The sequence below is a fragment of the Hylobates moloch genome, unplaced genomic scaffold (assembly GCF_009828535.3).
Source record: "Hylobates moloch isolate HMO894 unplaced genomic scaffold, HMol_V3 SCAFFOLD_13, whole genome shotgun sequence".
NCBI classification, from domain to species: Eukaryota; Metazoa; Chordata; class Mammalia; order Primates; family Hylobatidae; genus Hylobates; species Hylobates moloch.
Window position 1 is genome coordinate 74,191,989 of NW_026652288.1, and position 19,375 is coordinate 74,211,363.

Consider the following 19,375-nt stretch of genomic DNA (forward strand, 5'->3'; position numbering starts at 1 on the left):
CTCATTTTTTATGGTTGAATAGTACTGTATTGTGTATATCTACCACACTTGCTTTATTTATTCATCTGTTAGTGAACAGTTGGGTTGCTTCCAAATTTTTGCAATTGTGAAAAGTGCTGCAACAAACTTGGGAGAATATCTCTTCAAAATATTGATTTCCTTTCTTTTGAGTATATACCCAGGAGTGAAATTGCTGGATCATATCATTGCTTTATTTTTAGTTTTTTAACTAACTTCCAAACTGTTCTCCATAGTTGTTGTACTAATTTACATTCCCATCAGCACTGTACAAGGTTTCCTTTTTCTCCACATTCTCACTAGCATTTGTCATTGCCTGTCTTTTGTATAAAGGCCATTTTAACTGGGTGAAATGGTATCACACTGTAGTTTGATATGCACTACTCTGATGGTGAATGATGTTGAGCACGTTTTCGTATGCCTGTTTGTCATTTGCACATCTTGTTTTGAGAAATGGCTATTCAAATATTTTCCCATTTTTAAATTGGATTATTAGATTTCTTTCCTATACAGTTTCTTGAGCTCTTCATATACTCTGGTTATTAATCCCTCATCAAATGGGTAGTTTGCAAATATTTTCTCCCATTCTGTGGGTTGTCTCTTCCCTTGATTGTTTCTTTTGCTGTGCAGAAGCTTTTTAACTTGATGCAGTCCCGTTTGTCAATTTTTGCTTTGATTGCCTGTGCTTGTGTGGTATTACTCAGGAAATTTTTGCCAAGACTAAATTTTTCCTGGAGCGTTTCCCCATTGTGTGTGTGTGTGTGTGTGTGTGTGTGTGTGTCTGTGTGTGTTTTGTAGTAGTTTCATAGTTTGAGGTGTTAGATTTAAGTCTTTAATCCATGCTGATTTGATTTTTCTATATGTACTTTCAGTCTTTTGCCTGTGGATATACAGTATTCTCAGCAGCATTTATTGAAGAGACTGTCTTTTCACCAGTGCGTGATCTTGGCACCTTTGTCAAAAATGAGTTAATTGTAGCGGTGTAACACATACCTGTTTCCCGTTGAATCCTCTCAGCAATGTGAGATTGTAAAATAAACTCCCTCTTAATGTTTGGAAAGCACTTACTTTGAGTCAACCCCCAACACACACACTTATTTACTTAAAACTCTTCTTCTCAGAATTATTCTTTCCAGAATTCCTCTGACTTAATATTTCCAAAAACTCAAGGGTTATTGACTAAACAGTGTTCTGTTTAGTCACTGGCATGCCCATCACTCTGCCCATTTGCTTCAAGGGTACTGGTGCAGGTGTTCTTAGTTTCTAGCGATTCCTGAAATTCTGAAGGAGAATACCACTTTCACCAGTACTAAACTCACATGTGGATCCTTCATCTTTAGAGTGGAATTATTCCAGGTTATATTTCTGTGGGCCTTTTAACCTATAATGACACAATTAGTCTGGCACAGAACACCTTGTGTTAAATCTGCACTTTGGCTAAAACTACACTTCGTTTTTAACAATAAGGACTGGCCTCTTATTGCATACCTTATCTCAATGTCTGTGTGGTGTTTTCTAGATGACCGGTTGTTCAGGCCTACGTCAGTCTATGAACACTTTCAGATTATTTGAACAGCAATGGTAAATGCATAACTTCCTTTTCTGTCGGATACTACTATGAACCATGCAATTAGATCAACAAGTGTTATAAAGTTAGTAGCAACAGAAATCGCTCACCTCTAACTGTACTCTGGTTCTCTTCATAATTTCCTCACATGGTAAATGTCCCTAACTGCCTCCAATAGGTAAATGAATAAATAAACTCTTGTATGCAGAAGAATGCTATTCTGCACTAAAAAAGAAATAAAGTTTCAGTACACCTAGTATTTTGGATGTATGTCAAAGGAATTTTGCTGAGTAAAAGATGTCAGTCACCAAAAGTTACATACCTTATTTTCCTATTATTCAAATTCTCAAAAAGCCAAAATTATAATGACAGAGATCAGAAAAGTGGTTGCATGAGGATAGGGTTGAAGGGATAGCATAATAGAGTTATTAATGATGAAGGAATTGTCCTGTGTCCTGATTGTGGCAGTTCTAACACCAAGGTATCTAAATGTTAAAATTCAGTAATAAATTCAACCAAAAAGAAATTTGAGTTTCATAATGTAAAAATATTTAGAAAAGAATAATGAAAGAGAACACAGTTGAGAGGAAACAAATAAACAAAAAAATCCCCCAGAAAGTTTAAAATAATAATAAAGTCATTAAAATTAATGATGTTACATTTATAGAAAAAGAGATGTGTCAGATTTATCATTAATCTGGGGATAATAAAGGCTGAATCTTATATAATTTTTTTGATTAGAAAGTGAAGAGAATTATTTGGATTCCTTTTAAAGCACTTGATAATACCTAGAAAAATTTATTTGTGCCAATTTCTGATGGTAAATATTTTTATATGTTCTTCTGCAGATCCTTCACTGATAACCACAGAAACACTGACAGTAAAAAGCAATTTTGGCCAGGCGCAGTGGCTCACTCCTGTGATCCCAGCACTTTGGGAGGCTGAGGCGGGTGGATCATGAGGTCAGGCATTTGAGAAGAGCCTGGCGAACATAGTGAAACACTGTCTCTACTAAAAATACAAAAAAATCAGCTGGGCATGGTGATGGGTGCCTGTAATCCCAGCTACTTGGGCGCCTGTAATCCCAGCTACCCAGGAGGCTGAGGCAGGAGAATGCTTGAACCCAGGAGGTGGTGGTTGCAGTGAGTTGAGATCAAGCCACTGCACTCCAGCCTAGGCAATAGTATGAGACTCCATCTCAAAATAATAATAATAATAATAATAATAATAATAATAATAATAATTAGTAATGAATGTTCTCATTTTATATTTATACTCACATTTTATTATTACACAAATGCCTAGACTCAGGTCTATTCATATCTGTGTTACAAAGAAATATGAAGAGATTTTATTCATAATCACCCCAATCACCCATTTTAAATAATTGATTTAGGACTAATATAGGCAGATAATATAAATATTTTGTGTCTGTGTAGCTGTTTTTATTACATTTGGCTGTAATTTATGATACCTTGATGCAGCTGTTTTGTACTAAGTGTAAATTAGTTTCAGATAACACATTCTTTCAAGAAATGTCATCTTACGTGCCAAAGACAAAAACTGTGCAAAATAATTTACCTTCTCCAGGTAAATGGTAATATCCCCATAAGTATCAGAATTAACTTCCATGAAGAATTGAATGATGATGATAGTATTAGTAATAATATTTATAGCTAAGATTAGTTTTTATGCTATTGGATGCTACTTTGTGTTTTGGTTTTTGTTACAGTAAATTCTCATAACAATTTTATGGTTTATTAATATTTCCCTTTTGTAAAAGGAAAATGTGAGTTACGGAGGGTTAGTTAAAGCTCTCAGGGTTTCACATATTGTCAATGTGTACCCAAAATATTAATCTAGGCTTTCTTATTCACACTTGAATAATTTCTAAACTAGTTTCCTGAACTTGGTTCTTAAATACCTATTTCAAACTAACCAAACTTTGAACATAAAGTAATGCCTCCACTTACAGTATTAAATCTCTTGATTTATTTTTACATTGTTAATTCATTTCATATAGATGCCTATTTTTTCCATATATATATATATATATTCCATATCATTCAGAATGTTCTGGGGTCTCTGCTTATTGATTTTCTAATTAGTTTTTATATTAACTTCCTTTTAAAATAATTTAATGTGTTATTTTAACTTTTCTATTGTACACTGATTTTGTTTCTTGTGTGTGTTAGGCTGTTATGTATCTATGCCTACAGAGTGTTTTGGAATTTGCTTTTGCAAAACAGGTTTCAGGACCAAAGCAATTTTATTTTTTCTTCTATGTTTGGGCTTCTTACATCACCAAATAGCATAAATTTAGAATGCTCTATGCTCTCTTTTAAATTAAGTTTGTGTTTTAAATTTCTCTTTTGTGACTTTTATTTTCCTAATCATGTCTTGGATGGATGAACAACTACCTATCTGCTTTCCTTGGCCACTTTAGGAAGATATTTTTCTAGGTCTAGTTTCACAGAAAGTACAATTTTTTTCATGCTTCTAGCTTTTGACAAGGGGATTAGTTCTCAACATTTCCCAATAGATTTTTAGAAATATTTTAGTGAATATTATCATACAAGCCCTAGACTCTAGAACAGTAACTTTGAAATCATAAGAAATTCACTTATAATATAATCTAGTACACACACACACACACAACCACGTTTCCAAAATCAAAACTTACCTTTACCATAGAAGATTCACTCTGATAAATGCTGCTAAGTAGAATTTACAAAAGATTGACAAAAAATGGCACTCATTAAAATAAAAAATAAACATGTTTTAATGATTTTACTGGCCTTATTAATAAAAGACCTAATAAAACGCTAAGACAGTTTCAAATGACAGTTTGAAAAATAAACTATGAATAACAAATTGTTTAAAGACCTATTAGGGTAAGATTTCTGAGTAATATACAGAACTGATTAATGATCTACACAGAGACAGTATTTTTATGGTTGTTATATCTACTGCACTTCTGCTATTTTCATCTATCCTAGTTAAAAATCTACAAGTTAACTTCTAATTGCATAAACACCATTAGAAAATAGCCCATGCAATAAAAAGTAAACCAAACTTCTACCCAATAATAATTTAATTCAAGAATACCCAAAATAATTTAATTTAATGCACTGAGACTAATTTAAGCAATTTGTTTTGATTAATTCTAATATTTATTTTTTTCTTCTGACACAACCTACTAAATTGATATCAGTAATCACTGATGGGCCAGAATACTCAGATTAAAAAGTAGTGCCTGAAAGCTAAACTATATCTGATACCCTGGCCTGCTATGACATTACTTTTATTTATCTCACAATCTTCTCTTTTTCTCTTCAATTCTAGAAATTAAGATTTTTTTCCCTTTTTTTCCACCGTGAAATATTATTTTAAAAACATTTTACCCAGATTTCTATGTATTTTTGATATGCCTAGGAGGAGTCCATTCTACATTAGCTTCATGTGTCACATCGCTAGGTGCCCTAGCTATCTATTTCCCACATTTCAGGCTAATTGCTTCAGACTTCATAGCTCAATTGGAACACAGAGTGGGAGGATCATCAAACAGACGGATTTTGATCCTCCCACAAAGAGAATTATTGCCCCTGAATATATATTTTATGCTATATTTAAAATTCAATCTCTTTCTCTTCTACTGCTTTAAATTCAGGGAAGTCTAGTCACATTATTTATGTAATCAAACTATGAAAAATTGTGGGGTCAGTAAAGAAGATTTGATAAATGGAAAAAGTAAATGGAATCATATTCTTTCCTTTTTAAATGAGTTTTATAATTTAAAAAATTGTGTTTGGAAGATAGATCTGGTTTCTCATTAAATAAAAGATTGCAAAGAAATATAAACAAAAGTTTAGTAAAATGCTTTGAAGTTACATATATATATCATATTTTATGTATTATCTCATATTTTAATAAGTACAGCTTCATTATTCCAGTGAAATTATTTTTTAATAGATCTTGGCTAAATCTAAAAATCCAACTTTGCCATTTCAGCACTAGCCTTATTTGAGTTTGCCTAACAACAGTAGTTGCTCATGTTGATATTACATAACAACCACTAAAAAATTCTATCAAGTTTCTACAAAAACACACAATAAAGAATGTTGTAAAAATGAGCAACACAGTGACTTGTTATTAAGAATAAAGTTAAGTATATTCTTATCTCTGCATGTCACATAAGGAAATGAGTTGCTCTAGGAATCAAAGTATTTAATGTGTTTTTTTGCAAAACATTGTCAATTCTTTAGTATAAACATCTGTCTTCTGACACCCAAGGAAAAAGTAGTGTGCTTTCTGAAAAAAAAAAAAAGCCTTTATTAAAATGTAAAATTGCTGGACTTTTAGAGCAAAATAGAGGAACATGTATTTGTTCATCCAATTCTCCATTTTCAAGTAGGCATCCAATCTTATTAGATAAAACAAAAATTCCCTTTTTATTCTGTTATTTAGAATACTGCAGTGGTAGGTAACATACCATATTTTTTGTTGTTGTTTCTGTACGCTTTTTGCACTGTTAGTTTGTGAGTTAGGCTTAACAATAATCACCCAAAATAATAAAAGATCACCAAAACATGTGAAGATATTTGTTGGAAGCATTTGGATACATATATAAGTTGACCTTTTAAACTGTTGTTTTATTAACTTTAAAATTGCTTTTAAAAAGATCAATGCTTCTTCCCCCATAAAGGAAGAAGCAAAAGTCTATTCTAATTTTTGAATATTTTGATAAAATTTGTTGTCAAAGAGTAAAAAAAAATCTCCAAAGAAGTTCTTTATAAAATTGCTTCTTAAGCTGACAAATATTTATGTAGTTACTTCAACTCTTTTTTGAAAATGTGTCCTTTGTTGACATACTGTGTCATTTTGCTGTGACCTATTTGTCTTTCTTTCATTATATATGAAGTAATTTATTATGTATAATGGGAGCCCACTTTGTAAGCAAAATAAATAATAGAATAATTTAAATAGCATCAGTTTTTAATATTTTGTAAATTGCATTTTTATGTCTATAAAAAGGGAAAAAGTAAATGTGAATGACTTGAAATAACGAAAAATGGAGTTATATCTTAAGATGTACATTTTATGTACATTTTAAGTGTACTAAAATGCATTACTGTGGTCTTGGCTCTCACCAGAACACAGGGGAACATGTTTTTTTCATAATCTATGTTACTGTTTATTTTTAACTAAAATACTATGAAAAGTGAAAATGTATAAATATAAAAAATTTACTCATGTTTTGACTGCTTTTCAATTCTAGAGACTTAGTTTTTTATAAGAATGAAAAGAAACAATCTAAATTACATTTGATTTAGTCATTTAACTGGCTGAGGAAAGTAATATACTAATTGACCATTAGCAGTAAACACTATCTTGTTTATTAATTCCTGGATTTATAGCTTCATAAAATACTCTTTATACTTAGCAGTGTAACATATACTTTTCATTTAATGGCTAGAAAGCATTTATCTGCTACAAATTATTTTTTATTACAAATATTCCAAAATAATACGCCCATAAGAAACTCTGCCTGTACTTATCTCCTCATCTGTTTTTTTGAGTAAAGCTTTAATCCACAGAGAAAAGGGCAAAACAAAACAAAACCCAAAAAGTTACAGTCTCAGTGCAGAAGAGAAATAGTAAACAGGTAGAAGAATGGTATGATTTTTTTTTTAAGTACATAGATGGGCATAACAGTAAAGTAAGCTCTTCTAAGCCATACCCAAATATATACTCTTGTATTAGTCTGTTCTTGCATTGCTATCAAGAAATACTAGAGACTGGGTAATTTATAGAGAAACATGGTTTAATTAGCTCACAGTTCTGCAGGTTAGCTTCTGCCTGACTTCTGGTGGCAGTGGGGGGGTGCGGGGCTCAGGACACTTTCAATCATGGTGGAAGGCAAAGGGGAAGCAAGCACCTCACATGGCCAGAGCAGGATAAAGAGAGAGAGGGGAGGTGATACACACTTTTAAACAACCAGATCTCATGAGAATTCTATCACAAGAATAGCACTAGGGGAATGGTGTTAAACCATGAGAAATCACCCCCCTGATTCAATCACCTCCCACCAGGCCCCAACTCCAGCATTGAGGATGATATTTCAACAGGAGATTTGGATAGGGACAGAGATCCAAATCATATCACCTGGTATCAAGAAATCCATTTAAAATATCAACACATAGATATGTTAAAAGAAGGGAAAAAAGGCCACGCGCGGTTGCTCATGCCTGTAATGCCAGCACCTTGGGAGGCCAAGTTGGGCAGATCTCCTGAGATCAGGAGTTCGAGACCAGCCTGACCAACATGGAGAAACCCCATCTCTACTAAAAATACAAAAATTAGCCGGGTGTGGTGGCTCATGCCTGTAATCCCAGCTACTTGGGAGGCTGAGACAGGAGAGTTGCTCGATTCCGGGAGGCGGAGGTTGTGGCACGCAGAGATCATGCCATTACACTCCAGCCTGGGCAACAAGAGCGAAAGTCTGTCTCAAAGAAAAAAAAAAAAGAAGGGAGAAGAAAAATACCATTTAATCACACACACACACACACACACACACACACACACACACACATATATAAATACATATATGTGTGTATATATATAAATAGATATGTATATATATAAATAGATATGTATATATATATAAAAATAGATATGTGTATATATATATATAATTTCCAGCATAAGCAACATAGTGAGACCCTATCTCTATAAAAAAAATTAAAAATTAGCCCAGCATAGCAGTATGTGCCTATAGCGCTAGCGACTGGGAAGCTAAGGCAGGAGAATTGCTTAAGCCCAGAATTTTAAGGCTGCAGTGAACTATGATTGTGCACTACAGCCTGGGTGACAGAGCAAGACCTTGTCTCAAAATAGATAAATAAATTGAATCAACCTTAAGTAAAAAGCACCAAGTCAAGATGGTTTCACTAGTGAATTAAAGTAGAAGTAACAGTAATTTTCAATAATCTCTACCAAAAAGTAGAACCAAAATGATCACTTCCTAATTCATTCTGTGAGGTCAGGATTACTCTAATACCAAAACCAAATAATGTCATCTCAAGAAACCAAAACTGCCAGCTGAATATCTCTCATGAATACAGACACAAATCACATTTAACAATATTTAGAGAGAATTATATACCATAGCCACGTGGCATTTATTACTTCTAAGGAAATCTCATTCTACATTTGAAACTTAATCCTTATAATTCGCTGTATCAACAAGCTCAACAAGAAAAATGATAACATAAAATGAAGGAAATAAAACTGTTATCAATATCAGCCATAAAGGTTACAAACTCTCAGCAAACTATTACAGGAAATTTCCTCAATTTGATAAAGAATATCTACAAAAAGCCTACAGCTAATATTATACTTAATAGTGAGACAATGATTTTCTCCTAAGATCAAAAACAATGCTAAGAAAATAATTTTCAAATGCTATTAACATACACACATACATACACACACACATACACACACACACAGGTACCTATATGAGGAGATGGATGTGTTAATTCCCTTTACTGTAATAATCATTTTGTTATATATTTGTATATCAAATAGTGTTTCACACCACACACACACAGAGATATATGTGTATGTGTGGTATAAAACATGATATGTACCTATTATATATATAATATACATATTACATATATGTATATAATGGAAAAATAATGAAAACAAACAAAAAAGAAAAAGGCTAGGATGTCCTATCTTATCACTATTCAACTTCCTATTGAAAGTTTTATCTGCTAAAATTAGACAAGAACAAAAGAACAAAAATGTGTACATATTAAAAAGCAAGAAACAAAACTCATTATTTATCTTATTTCTGGATAATTGTTTATGTAGAAATCCTCAAATAGCTGGGTGCAGTGGCTCACGCCTGTAATCCCAGCACTTTGAGAGGCCAAGGCAGGTGGATAACGAGGTCAGGACTTCAAGACCATCCTGGCTAACACGGTGAAACCCTGTCTCTACTAAAAATACAAAAAAAAAAAAAAAAGAAAAATTAGCCAGACGTGGTGTGGAGGGGGGGCGCCTGTAGTCCCAGCTATTTAGGAGGCTGAGGCAGGAGAATGGCACGAACCAGGGAGGCAGAGCTTGCAGTGAGCCGAGATTGTGCCACTGCACTCCAGCCTGGGTGACAGAGGGAGACTCTGTTTCAAAAAAAAAAAAAAAAAAGGAAAAAGAAAAAAAAAGAAAAACAAATCCTCAAATAGTTACCTGAAATTTTCCTAAACTGAGAATGAGTTTCACAAGAGAGAATGATATTAGGTGAATATAGAAAAATAGTTTTCTTATATACCTACATTAACAATGTGGTTTTATATCTAAAAAGAATGGCATTTACATAGCAACGCCACCACCACAATGAAATCTTTAGGTTTAAATTTAACAAAATATGTATAGAATCTATACATGGAAAAATGTAAAATTCTGATTAAAGAAATAAAAGATCTAAATTAATTAAATTATATGCCTTTTATTGCATTGGAAGAATAAATTTTAAGATGTAAATTTTTTCCAGTTGGAACTATAAATTCAAGGCCATGTCAGTCAAAAATAGCCACTAGTTGTAGATATTCACAAATAGATTTAATGTTAATATAAAAAGGCAAAAAAAATAAAAAAACTTGAGTAACTGGAATAAGTCTACAAAAAAAAAAAAAGAGAGAGAGAGAGAAGAACAGAGCTAGAGAATTAGAAGGTTCATACTACCTAAATAGTAGAATTACTATAAATCTAAAGTAATTAAAGTACTGTATTAGCAAAGAATAAACTCATAGATGAATGGAACAGAATAGAAAGCACAGGAATAGATGTACACAAACATAGTAAACTAATTTTTGACCATGGTAAGATGATAATTAAATAGAAAAGAAATAATCTTTTTAATAAAATTTCCTGAAATGTTTGAAAGCCCATATGTAAAAAATGTGAACCTCTAACAGCCTCATATTTTATACAAAAGTTTACTCAAAATGCTCACAGATTACTTGTAAATTTTAACATTATAACAAATCCAGAATAAAACAAAGGAGAAAATCTGTATGACCTTGGGTTTGGTGATGAGTTTTTAGATTCAACATCAAAAGTATAGCCAATGAAAAAAATAATTGATAAGTTGGACTTTATTAAAACTAAAACAATTTGCTTTGTGAAAGACACTAGTGGAATAAAAAGCTAAGCCACAAAATGATAGAAATTAAGTGCAAAACATGTATCTGAGAAGGAATTATATCTAAATTATACACACAAAACCCTTAAGGCTCAAAAGTAAGAAATTAACTCAATTAAAATTAAAATTTTAGCAAATAATATAAACAGATAACTCACTCAAAAAGATGCACGAGGGAAATATAAGCATCTGAAAATATAATCAACATCTGTCTTTGTCAACAAAGACTGCTATATCAAAATAATATAGACTGGGTGGCCTGAACAACAGAAATTTATTTCTCACACTTCTGGAGGCTGTGAAGTACAAGATCAAGGTGATTGCCAGTTTTCTGCTGAGGACTCTCTTCCTGGCTTGCAGACAGCTGCCTTCTCACTGTGTTCTGACGTGATGGAGAGAGAGAGAGCAAGCTTTCTGGTGTTTCTTCTTAGAAGGACATAATCCCATCATTAGGGCCTCACCCTCATGACCTTATTTAATACTAATTACCTCCCAAAGGCTACATTTCCAAATACCATCACACTGGAGGTTAGGGTTTCCATACATGAATTTTGGGAGGACAAAAATATTCAGTCCAGAATATCTCCTGTCATTAGGAAAATGCAAAGTGAAACAGCACTGAAATACCACTGCACTTTTATTTGAATGGCTAAAATCCAAAAACCTGAACAATATAGAAGAGGAACTTTTATTAATTGCATGTGGGTAATTACCGTGGTTAAAATATTTGATAGTCTTTGGAAGAATGTTTGATAATTTCTCACAGAATTAAACATAGTCTTAATATGACAAAGCAATCACACTCCAAAGCATTTACATACTGATCCAAAAACCTATGTCAACACAAAACACAGCACACAAATGTGGACTGGAGTTTTATGCATCATTATCAAAACTGGAAACAACCAAAATATCCTTTATTAGGTAACTGGTTACATAGTCATACAATGGATTACTATTCAGTGATATAAAGGAATGAGTTCTCAAGACATGTAAAGACATAGATAAATCTTCAATGTATATGTTAAATGAAAGAAGCCAGCCTTAAAAGACTATATATGACTCAATTTATATCACACTTTGGAAAACAGCACACTCCAGAGACAGTAAAAGTAAACAGATCAGTGGTTGTAGCATTCAGTGGGAACTGAGAATTTAAGTAGGTAATGTAATGGGAATTTGTTAGGGCAGCAGAACTATTCTGAATAATACTTTAATAGTGAATACATAATGCTATACCTTTTTTTACTCATGAAACTTTATTGGACAAAGAACACATCTCAATATATATAATGTTAAAAAACAAATTAAAAAGCACACATTTGTCTGATCAATGTGTGTTTGAGGCTGACCTTATCACATAAGCCCTTTAAAAGCAGAGTTCTCAACCACTTGCCACTGACAAGAAGTCTGAGATACTTCTTCGGTCTGGCTCAAATGAAAGAACATATTGGTGTGGTGAGTTGCTTACTGGGGGCAACATCAGTGGAATCTGAGACTGGTCACTGGAAGATGATAACAACCCCCACTTGGTAGCCAGCAAATAGAAGGAAACCCTCATTCTACAACCATGTGGAACTAGATTCTGTTAAAAAGATGAACTAATTTGGAGGTGAACTTTTTTTAATGTCTCTAGAAGAAAATTCAGCCTGGCTAACACTCTGATTTCAGTCTTGTGGTCCTCTGACCAGAAAACCTAGCTGCAGCTTGCCAGACTCCTGACCTTCAGAGCTCTGAGGTATTAAGTATGCTGTTTTCAGCTGCTAAATTTGTAGTGTTTGCCACCATGCAGTAAGAAAAAAAAAATTATACAATAAATAATTAAATATATTAGCAACAAGTAAAAATTACTCAAAGAATTCCAAATAGTGAAGGTAAAACTAATGTGGGAAATAGCAAACCCTATTAATACCTGCCTTACTTTGGTTTGTGCGGCTATAATGAAGTAACTGAGACTAGGTGATTTTAAAATAACATAAATGTATTGGCTTACAGTTCTGGAGGCTGAGAATTCTATGGCCAAGGCTCCAGGAGGTTTAATGTCTGGTGGTGCTATTCTCTTCCTCCAGGATGGTGTCTTGCACATAGCGTTCTCTGGGTGGGAGGAAGCCTGGAAATTCCCATGACAGAGAGCAGAAGGGCAGAGAGACAGAAACAGAGAGGAAGAGAGAAAGTGAGAGTGCATAATTCTGAAATCCTTTTTCTTTTCTTTTTTTTTTTTGAGACGGAGTCTCGCTCTGTCGCCCAGGCTGGAGTGCAGTGGCGCTATCTCAGCTCACTGCAAGCTCCGCCTCCCAGGTTCACACCACTCTCCTGCCTCAGCCTCCCGAGTAGCTGGGACTACAGGCGCCCGCCACCACGCCCGGCTAATTTTTTGTATTTTTAGTAGAGACGGGGTTTCACGGTGTTAGCTAAAATGGTCTCAATCTCCTAATCTCGTGATCCGCCCGCCTCGGCCTCCCAAAATGCTGAGATTACAGGCGTGAGCCACCGTGCCCAGCCCCTTTTTCTAATGTTATTAAACCCACCCTTGTGGGTGGAGTTTTCATGGTCTAATTACCCCTTAAAGTTCCCACCTTTATTCCATTATATAGGCAATTAAATTTCAGCATGAGTCTTGGAGAAGACAAAGGTTGATCATAGTGACACCACAGTAATAAGTGCTTCACGTACATCCACAGTTGAATGATAAAATTAACACAAGAAAATTAAGGAGAAACAAAATATTTTTGCAGATTCAAATTATCCTCGGCTGGGCACGGTGGTTCACGCCTGCAATCACAGCACTTTGGGAGCCTGAGGTGCGCAAATCACCTGAGGTCAGAAGTTTGAGACCAGCCTGGCCAACATGGTAAAATCCCATCTCTATTAAAAATACAAAAATTAGCTGGGCGTGGTGGCACGTGCCTGTAAACCCAGCTACTTGGGAGGCTGAGGCAGGAGAATAGCTTGAATCCGGAAGGCAGAGATTTTAGTGATCTGAGATTGTGCCACTGCACTGCAGATGAGGGACAGAGAGAGACTCTGTCTCAAGAAAAAAAAAAAAAATCTTCTTCAAAATATTTATTAATTACTCTGATGTTTGTAACAAATGTCTGCAGATTCTTTGGTACTGCTCCTTCCAGGATATGGAGTTCAATTTTCTTCCCACTGAGTATAGGCTTGACTTACAACTCATTTACAATGAAATGGGTATGGACATAGAAAAATAGTAAGTTTACTGTAGAGAAACTTGGCAGACATCACCTAATCCAATGTGATAATCATTAATTAATCAAAATTAGTATCATAAATCATGTCATATTGATACCATGTATTCCCTGATTTTATGAAATTGTAAGGGCATCTTCTTCTTATTCTTCCCCAAAATAATCATAAGAAACTATCAGGCAAAATTAAATTGAAATACATTTTTAAAAATAATTTGGTGTGCTGTGGTGAGTCTTACCATATTTCCATTTATTCACCAGTCTGCCTTCTGGAGAAACTGGTGGGTCTGGGGGAAGAAGTCCACAGACTTAACCAAGAAGACCACATGCTTAACCAAGTAGTAGACCTGACTAAAGCCCTGTGTCTGATGCTTTAAGCACTACTAAAGCAGATGAATAAGGTCTCAGCTCTCACTCTGGGAGGCTTATGTAATACCTGATATATAAGCAAGAAATCCTCCATAGCATATTCTTCAACCTGGGACCCTACTTCACAAAGAACTTGTGAGATGAGCATGTAACAATGGGATCTACTAGTCAGATTATGTACTGCACTATACAGAAACTTCAATATGATGCTATGTTCTCAAACAAAAGGCCATATGGGACTTTCACCCTAGAGGTAAAACAGGACTCAAATTACCATCACTTCCAGTGATTCAGCTGAGCACTTGTGCATCCCATTCCCACAACTTTTGGCTCTGTATATCTGGAAATACTACTCCCCAAGACAACTGCACTTCTTCTCACTAACAAAGTGAGGATGTCAGTGAATTGCCAGTTGCAGCTGCTGCCAAAATATTTTGGACTCTTTACTGGCAGGTGAAAAGAATAGTCCCCATAATACAGAGTCTAATCAGCAGGAGGAGATTGAGCTGCTTTTACAAAATGGTGAAAGGAAGAAATACATGTGCAATCCAGATAATCCACTTAGGTGCCTCCTGATGTTCCTTTGATCCATTTTTTAAGTGTGAATGGACATATACAGCAACTTGATCTGAGAAGGGTAGAAGGATCAAGGTTTGAGCAATGAAGGTTTGGGACACAGCCTGTGTAGGCCTGCCTAAGTGAAAGCTTAAAGATAAAATTAGACTGGATAGTGGTTGGAGGAGATGTGTACTAATTTCAGGGCAGAGATCAGCTGAAGTGTTGGGGTCCATAGTTCACCCCACTAACTTTATTCAGGCAAAACAGCACATAGAAACCATGGAGAAGCTGTACCACAAACAAATATGGAGAAAGACTGGCACAAGTTGTGTACTGTGGTGGTCATTAAAATATCCTGTAGACCTCTAATGACAGAAAATGTATTTGACCAAGCAGCTGCTCTGCGAAGTCTCACCCTGGGTTTACATGGAGTCCACACTTCCCCTGGGCTGCTCCCAGACAATGATGGAGTGCAGCAGGGATAGCATGCAGGTCCATTTCTGAGAGAGATGGAATTCCATGGATGGTTAAAGTTGATTCAAAGACTCCTTGTTTTCCCTCACATAGATATTTGCCCCAATAAAACCCATCCATATTTAATCTTGTCTTCATAAGCTTTTAGAGAATCCAGACTAACATGTATTAGAATTATTAAATTGTAGATTATGAAAATACTCAAATTTACTGGATAATTCCACATTATTTAGAATGAGAGCATACCAAGATTATACGTTAGAATTAATTTGACTTAACCATTTTACCAACACTCGGTATTTTCAGATTTTTAGTCTGTGGCAGTATGTTACCTATCAAACCCTGTCCAATTTCAGCTTTCCTTTGCATTTTTCTAATTTATGTTATGGGTGAATGCCTTTTTCTCTAAGTATTGATCATTTATATTTTATGTGAAGGCATGCTTTCTAAATGTTTATCAATATTTCTATTGAGTTGTTTATATTTGTCTTATTAATTTACATAAGTTATTTACATAATCTTGATAGTAATCTCTCTTTAGAAATATGTGTGGTGATTTTTTTTTTTGGCATTTGTGGCTCGTGATTTCACTTTCTTTTTTTTTTTTCGAGACAGAGTCTCACTGTGTCACCCAGGCTGTAATACAGTGGGACCATCTCGGCTCACTGTACCCTCCACCTCCCAGATTCAAGTGATTCTTGTGCCTCAGCCTCCCAGGTAGCTTGGATTACAGGTGTGTGTCACCAGCATGCCCAGCTAATTTTTGTATTTTTAGTAGAGACAAGGTTTCACCATTTTGGCCAGGCTAGTCTAGAACTCCTAAACTCAGGTGATCTGCCCACTTTAGCCTCCCAAAATGCTGGGATTACAGGCGTAAGCCATCACAGGAGGTCTGATTTTACATTTTAAATAATGGCTTTTGATGAATAAAAATATTTCTTCTACAGTGGTCAAATTTTTTGACTTTTTCATAAATGCTTCATGATTGATTTTCTGTATTTAAGAACGTTGTTTCTAACACGAGTGCATACAGATCATCTATTATTTTATCTATAAATGTAAACATTTTTGACTAGGCGATTTGAGATATATATTTTGGAATTTTCAACTGCTCTTTGTTTTCCATATAAATAACCAAATGATCTGGCACATTTTTTAAAGATTTTATTTTTTCCCAATTATCTGAAATCTAAAATAAGTCATATATGAAAATTAACAAATAAAATAAATATGAGTCTTTTCTGGGTTCTTCGTTACATTCATTGTATCTATTACTTTATTCATATGCCAAGTAGCAGTGTCTTGCTTACTATATTTTTGTAATAGTTCTTGTTATCTGGAGGAGCAAGTCTTGATATTATTTCTTGTTTTTATTTTTTTTTGTATATTTTGGCATCTCCTTATTGAGTTATATAAGATATTTTCATTATAATTTCATTAAAATTATGCATTAATTTGATTATGTTTTACAACTTTATGCTACTAGTTTTTTAATTAATAAACATAGAATATATGTGTATTTACCTTTTCCTCCCTAATAAAGATTTAAAACTTTTAATGTTTTCTCCTACTTTATAATACATAGTGCCTGGCAGATCACAGTGTTCAGTATGTATGTAATATTGATGACAGAATTTGAATAGGCAGGTGTTATTGGATATCTATTATTAGTTAATTATTTCTATCTAAATAATAGAAAAGTTCTCTTTAGCTCCACCTGGTTCTAGCTTTTTGGAACCCAGTAAACAGACAGTGGCCCAAAGAAACCCTGATAATATGGGCCCAGGATTTTCTTTCTTTAGCCTTCTCCCACTATACATCAGTGTGTTTATAATTTGAATACTCTGTATTGCATAATTTTTTATAAGTAAATTAATATTTTCTAAATTACCTGGTCATACTTTTTGTTGTAATGATTGTAAATGTAAAATTTACTAAAATGTCCCTCTAACAACTTTGTGCCATGAGAATAAGAGTTAACACAGATTTGTATTCCTGATATGTAAGTGTGGACATAATAATTATTTAAATTATTTTCAGCGATATATTAAAAGTTTATTTCCAAAACAAATCAATGGAATTTATTTATTAAATATAATTTTTCAAATCAAATCAAAGCAAAGTAAGATTAGTGTGTGCCAGTTATCAATTTATTGATTCTAAGCTCCAATCCCACTCACTCTTCATTGACTACTTTGCAGAATGGAGACTCTGTAAGCATTTTTCTTTTGTAACTGATGCTAAATGTTGGCAGTGGAGAACACACTAGGGACAGAGAAGAAAGAAAGCCTTTTATTTTTCCCGTTTCCAGTGTTTAATTATTTTCTTCTTTCTTGTTCTATGTATCTATGAGCAGTGGCCTTTACCTCCAGCAGTTTCAGTGACATCTCCTTGGATGAACTCTCAATAAGCCTCAGAGTTGCCCCAGCAATTGACTTACCAGCCTTGGACTACCAGAACCTCTCCAGGATGTCTTCAGCTTCCAGATCCAGCTAAGGTTCCCTACTCACCAGCCTAAACCTATAGGTTCTGCTATGAGAGGCTTTGAGTTTATCAGTCCTGGCCTATAGATTCTTGTGTGCCAATCTTGGCCAGCTGACTTTGAACCAGTTATGGTTGGACAACTCAATGAATTTCTCCTCCATCCTGTGACCTTCTCTTTCCAGGTCTGAATTCCAACCTTGAGGGAGATACTGCTTCAAGGTTATATATTTTTGTATATTCTCCCTCAGATCCAGAGTATTACCTTGTGCGTTCTTTACCTTTTCAAAATCAATCACCTATTATATAATAATTAAAAAGAATTTTGTTCAAATTACTGTGTGAGTTCAGTCTAATTGAATCCTGACTGATAAGTACTATTTTCTGTAATTCTTCATGTTCACTGAAACCATTAAAAAATATTATTCCTCATGTAGTTTCCTCTCAAATTTTACTTATTTATCATATTCTTATATTATAACCTAGCATTTTGTATTCTTACATTATTTAACATTATTCTTATATTTATTTACATTTATATACATTTGTATAATTATGATACAGCTTTCAAAATGTATCCTATGTAGGCAGATTATAAGGGAGATTTGACTGCCATGAAAGTAAAGTTCCTGTTTCTTTATAAATTCACTTAGATAATTTGTTTACTGAACAATTATATTTCCACTTTGACTTGCATAAGTCTGTAATATATATTATATTTGCATATGATTTTCCCAAAGGGAAAGTGAAAACATAGAACATGTCAACTTCATGAAGGATTGTGGACTTGATTGATGAAAACATTTGTTTTTTCTATGTGGGAGGAGTAAATTATGCAAATTAAGAAGTGAAATCTATATCCCATATTTAAACATGAAGTTGTATTAATTCCATAATTTCTATATAAAAAGGCATTACGTTTCCCTAAAAGTTTCTAATATTTATAATATTTATGAATTCATTGGTGCCACTCCAAATCACTATTCTAAATTTTGTAAAAGCTTTTAGAGACTTTGGATTTTCTTTTTCCAACTCAGAGTCACTGAGAGATGCTGAACATCTTCTGATAATCCTCAACTTGTTCAATAAGAGTGGGTTTTTGGAAATCTTAAACTGAGTTTTGTCTTTAAATAATACTCACGATACTTTCAAGCTACTCATATTTCAGAACTATACTATATGACTGGAAATGCTGAATATTAATAGATGATCCCAAAGAAATGTACAAAGTATAATCATGATTTTTCATTTGAAGATATTTCTTTATTACTAGTTGCCAACTTATGTACATATTGGGACTAGACTATAATTGTACAAATATGTTATAATCAGTGAATGCTTATTTCTTCTAATTATAAACCTATATTAAAAACAAAATTTATCTTTCATTATTAATATTAATGTTAATATTATTTTTGTTTGGAGAGGTGTTATAAGACTCTTGTGAAAGATAAATAAGTTTCTCCAAGAAACTTGGAAATGGTACAG